Below are 6,400 nucleotides of genomic sequence, written 5' to 3'. Positions count from 1 at the left end.
CAAGTGGATTTGTAGAGTTCTAACTTTGGTTTTTAAGGCTAACCCATGTGCAAATTGACTTTATGGCAAAAACCCTAAGTTTTGAAAGAGTTTGCTCATATCTTCCAAATGGCTTGTTCTTCAAATTTGAAAATTGTTTTGTAGGTTGGAAATGGATCATAGATGACTTAGTCCAAAATTCAAAATTTTCTAATCATATTTACGTGAATTGTAATTTTTTTTATGAGAAATTATTTTTGGTGGTAAATTGACAAATATTTTGGAAGATTTTATATTTTTGGGAAGGTCTTTAAACTCTACAAGGGGTTACTTCTTTATGGTTTTGATTTATATGTAATATCATGACTCAATCAATTGATTTTTGAAAACTTGTATGTTTTAGGAAAATGGGTCCCTAGGGTAAAAATTAAGAGATATTTCTAAAATTCTTGCAATTTTGGAAAGCACTCTAATTTTCATTATAGGTCTCATCTTTGAATTTTCATTTTTGGGGCCAAAATAGCATAAAGATCTAATCTTGTTGACTAGGTCAAAACCAAAAAAATACTAAAAGAGTGTATTTGGTGATTAGCTTGCACTTTATTTGTACATAGTAAATGCATGATATGAGTTGTCATTTTGCATTAAATAAACTATTTCAATTTATTTCTTTGAATTATCATATTTCTCCATGATTTCTTGTACTTGATTGAAGTTTGTGAACACAATTTAGATGTCAAAGGAGCACCAAAATGGAAAAAAAAATATAGAAAGCAGGAAATCAAGGTGCATACATTCCAAACCTTCTTATTTTTATTATAAATTGTGATCATTTTCCTCTTTTTAATCATCAAATCATTTCTTTCTTTTTATCAATTTGTTTGGTGTGTCTTTCCAACATTAAAAAAATTGCTTAAAATCAATCATTCACTTTTGGATTTGGGCTTAAAATTAACCCTTTGTCTTTTAATCCCAAGGTTTTCTTATTTATTTTTTCTTCTTGCATCCTTGTTAAGGATTTTGAGGGAAATATAAATAAGGCATCTTTCTTTTCATTCTTAGGGGCTTGCCTATAGAAGTGATCACTCTAGGGGACAACCTCAACTGCAATGTATAAATAGCGGGGCTTGAATCTAAAGGCATGCCTCTTCAAAGTAGCAATATAGTCAATCTTGGATAAGCCCTAAAGGACTTTATACCTTTGGGAAGTGAGGGTGGATATTGGGTTACCATTTCCTCCCTACTATATGACATTATTCACTTTCATTTATGTATCTAGGTCTCATGTAACTTGCATATATCAAGGAGATCTCCTAGTTGAGCTTGTACATCCTAGTAGAAACCTAAATAGGTTTTTGGTGTGTTTGATGTTCTTGAATGTTTAAAACCTTCCCCACTTGGAACAAAAGGAGACACATCCGTCAAATTGATCCTTATAAATTTTTCCTTTTTGTATGCTTTCATTATGTATTTTTATTCAAAAAGTCCCAAAAATATTTACAAAACTTCAAAAAAAACAAAAAAATATAAAACCTCAAAAACTCAACAAAAAGTGCTTAACATTTTTCTCCATGTCTAACTATTTTTCTTTTGTTTCTTACCAATGGGATTTTCATCATTTGACTTTTCTTTTCTATGTCTATAGTATTTGAACTTTCTTTAAATGGCACTTTGGTCTTACCACTCTTGGTATTTTCTACCTTCTTGGTCTATGTCAACATACTAGGACCTTCTTTTTTTTTTTTGATATGTTACCTTGATATCATGACTACACTCTTTGATTGAGACAATTTTTTACCTTTCTATCAATCATTGGCTATTTAGCTTGGCTTTGAGATTATCTCTTGACCCGAGTCACAAGTGTCATAAATTACTTGGATACTTTTCTTGACAAGTCACTTTAATCTCTCTCTACTATCTTTGCAAGTAAACACTCTACCTTTCTAGTTTGGACATCAAGTTATCTTGTGTCACCTTATTAGCTTCCTCTAGTCTCCTTCATGCTTGACTTTCTCTCTATCACTATGGGTTTCAAATCTTTTTCTCCCAAACCTCAACCAATTCTAGCTTATCATGAGCTCCTACATATAACTCAAGCATTTCAAGACCTATACAATTGATACGAAGAACTAGAAGACACAAATGATCCCACTTTCCTTCTCATCACTAAGTGCATAATGGAAACGCCCTCTAAACTTTAACAAATGATAGAAGAAAGAATGGTATCCTCACATGAGTCTTCCACAAGACCTTCTCGAATACACAAGTCATCTTCTTCTAGTTCTACACACTCTATCTCTCCAAAACATTATTCATCTTCTTCCACGAGCTCCAAAGACCTTCATAGAGAGAAAGAGAGTGATATCTCCTTTGAGCCTATGCCAAAATTTCATGACAAGCCTATCTTTAACTAGTGTGATAAAGACATAGATGCATGTTATGCACTTGAGGAACAACAAGAATATCCTAGACTTAATGTTGATTGTGCCCACTTTCTCTCCTACCCTTATACAAAATTTTCAAGTCTACACTTACCTATTATCCACACTCCTTCTAGCTTTCCAAGGAATGAACTCTTGTCCTTCATATACTTTTTTTACTATCATCTTCTTTTTATCACCCTATCAGTATCTTTGAGCATACCTTTTAGCGGCCTTGGCTTGTCATGTATTATCCTTCCAATATAAGCACTATCCAAATTGAAAAATCTTAAATTATTTCTAAAAATCCAAATAGAAAAATATTTTAAAAAGAGAGAAAAAGTGCCCTGGTGAAAACTTAGTAAATATGTTCTTTGTTAGCAAAATTAAATATAAAAAAATTCCTTCCACGGTGAAAACCACTTAGTTTTGTACCTTAGACAAGTACCATGATGAGAACCTGACAAATGAGCATCATGCATAATTCTACCATCATCTAACTATCCCCTCTTCACTATTTTCTCTACTTTCATTCTTGTCTTAGCTTCCTTTTAGAAATAGGTTAGCTTATCTAGTCTAATTAGGGGTTTATAACTCTTTGTTATCTTAGATATTGCATCTCATTTAGTTGTACTTGCATTTGCATTGTATTCTTTATTCTTGGATATTGACGCTTCTGCCTCTACTCGTTTGAATCTTCTACTCTATGGTGCACCTTGCAAGGGTTGCTTAAGTAGGCTCATTTAAGAGCCACCACACTATCATTGCACTCTTTCTAATCATAGATAGGAAGCTATCTAGGTTACCTCTTGCGATGCTCCTTATCATGGGTTCTCTCAAGAATAATGGTCTAGTGTGTTCACCTTTTGAGCATACAAAATGTTTTCATTAATGCCAAAGAGAGAGATTGTTGTGAGTGAAATTGATATTGGTTATGTTTGGTAGTAATTTTTTTTCATTAATGTCAACATATTTATTTATCAGATAGAGTATTTGTTATTGTTTATTTCACAAATTGATTTGATGGTGACACATTTTTTTTACTTGTACTTGTGATAATTATGGGATGAAATTTAACATGTATACATTCTATGTTTGCTATTACATATAGTGGAAAAATATTTTTATTGAGTTATAGAGATTTTATGAAGACCAGTTACGGTTACTATTTACCAATGAACTGTTTTTGAAAATGCTCTAATTTTTTTTTCTGAAAGTTTCAATGGAACAAGTTTAAAATTTTTAATTCGAGATACTTCATGGAGACATGTATTCTTATGTTTCTATAGATTTTCTTGAGGATTATTTTCATGAGAGTTATTTTGGTGATTGAAAAAAGAAAGGGAGTTTATTTCTTGGCTAACTTATTCAGGAAATGTTTTGTTTTGGTTACTAGATTATCTATTGGAGTGTTAGTGTATTGATAATTATTGTAAGGAATTCTATATAATTTCTCGATGACACTAATAAAATAACATTGGTTTATATAATTCTTTTTGTATAGGCTCTGTATTAAACCAACTAATAAATGTTTGAGAGTTTTGTATGTAAGTGAATTCATTTATGAATTCAATGTGTGTATCAGTGAGATCATTTTGTTGCAGAGATGTTGGTGCATGTATTTGATCAGAGTAGATAATAGATTGGTTTGAAAAGAGCTATGAATTGAATCTAATTTTGTGCTTCAAAGGAATTGTATTGGCATAGTTGATATATTCAGTCAATTTATTCAACAGGTTATTTTCCACAATGAATTGTTGTTCATTATTTGGTTTGTTTCCCTTATTGTAATTGGATTAATGTTGAAGAGGGTTGTTTCCCTTTTTGTATTAGAGAAATGAGCTCTAGGTGTGCATTTGAATGCATATGTATTCCTCATTGTGCCTTTAACATAGTTTTTATATGTGTTAGTACATCATCTTCTGGGTTTTATCCCCATTGAGGTTTTTCTCTTAACTAGGTTTTCCTCAAGAATTAAATATTAGTGATATGTGTTATGGTGGTATTTTCTTTCTTTGTGTGGCACATTTTTATTCCCAACATAATTATGATGCAATTCGAGGTAGGAGAATCCCCAAAGGAGATGTGCCAGCCCCCAACAAACAACCACACAATGAAATATAAATAATAAAATAGAGATTTAGTTCCACAGAATGTTGATTCTCATAATAATATTTTCATCCAACATGCCCCTCTATAAGGCCTTCTAGGTTATGACCAAATACATCAACAAGTACAATAAAGGTTCATCAAGATCTTGCTAGATCCAATCCTTACCTAGTCCAAATCCACAAACTAGTACAGATATCCCACTAAGTATCTAAACTTGTGCTCACAATCCACCAAGCAACCTTTTTGTTTCCCAGGCTGCACTTGGCTACTAGCTTTGTTCAAACTTCACTCCTCTTTGCTACTCATCTTCTCCATGATGAATAATAGTGACTATAGACTCCACAAGACACTCTACTTGTACTAAACCAAGCCATAGGTCAACCTAGCCAATTACATTAATTAAATGCACCCTTTAAGTCATAAGTTAGCTTGGCAACAAACATTAAATGCATGACATAAGTTAAATACTTAGGACATGCTCCAAGTTTACAATGCATAACTAATTTATAAGACTACATAAGGATATGAAAACTTAGACATAGGTCCACGTGCCAACCAACTATCCAAATCCAAAATTTCATGCACCAACTCCCTCAAATTGAAGCTCACAAATGAAATTTGCAAAACTCTATCAGTAAATAGAATCACTTTACCAAAAACCACTAAAAATGGCTCTAACTCCAAGATGATGAATCCAAGCATCATGCTTACTTAAGGAGACGTTCCCCAATATGCCTTGAATAGATCCCCAACCACACAAATCATAACTCTACAAACTTGAGAATGAAGCCCTTGCATATAGGATTGTTGACTTCCCTAGGATGCTCCTACATCAGACACCCTAGGTGAGAAGAAAAGATGTTCTTAATAGCTGGAAGAGCATCTTTCAAGGTTCAACAAACCCTGAATTGGCTCTTTACATACGTATCCTCCACCACATCAAATTATATACTCTTGCCTTTGTTCTTCTTCTACAACTATCATCTTCACATTTTTCTTTGATGAATAATAGGTTTTCTTTCCATGTTGTTCTCTAACCCTTCCAAAATCTCCCAACTCAACTTGACTATCAAAACTTGTTTCCTATTGAGATCTCCATTCTACAAAGTAATTAGGGAATGCTTTGCGCCACCCTTCTCAAAAATAAACAAATTCTTGAAACAATCATGCATAACCCTAATCATACTACCAAGGTTTACCAAGTAATATATGACAATTACTCATGTCCACAATATCACACAATACTTGATCCTTATACTGCCCAATACAGAAATCAACAAGACATTGTTCCCTCATTTCCAAAGCATGTCTATCTTGTAACCAGCCAATCCTATAAGGACAAGGATGTCTTACCCTCTTGGAACCAAGTTTTTGAACCATCTCTTCAACAATTAGGTTACCAGTACTACCACCATCCATAATCACATTACAAATCTTACCTCTAGACTTACAACAAGTTTTGAACAAATTCCTCCTTTGACAAGGTTATAATGTCCTCTTAGCGAGCAACACTATTTGGATCAACAACTTATCCCCATCATGCTTAGATTCACTAATTCTTTGACCTCTTGTAATACATCACTTTTTCTATCACTAGCCTTAGGAGATTCAAAAGATTTGCAACCTTCTTCACCACATCTATAGAAAGTACCCTAAAATGCACCTTTGTCTGCTCTCTTCCTCCGTTCAATAGGTTTTGGCTCATCTTCCACAATTTTTTTTTTCTTCACCAAGTGATCTTGCTTCTCCTTCCCTCAAGGATTACCTAGATGTCTCCTCTTCAGCTTCTCTTTTTCCCTCAAAGCATACAGATAAGAATATTCAATCGAATTAATATTCAAGATACCAACCTCATCCTGAATATTGAATCTCAAGCCATTATTATATTT

Source organism: Cupressus sempervirens, chromosome 7 (genome assembly GCF_028749045.1).
Source record: "Cupressus sempervirens isolate cs-2001-9-10 chromosome 7, ASM2874904v1, whole genome shotgun sequence".
NCBI classification, from domain to species: Eukaryota; Viridiplantae; Streptophyta; class Pinopsida; order Cupressales; family Cupressaceae; genus Cupressus; species Cupressus sempervirens.
The sequence above is the reverse complement of the archived record's forward strand: the minus strand, read 5'-3'. Positions refer to the sequence as shown.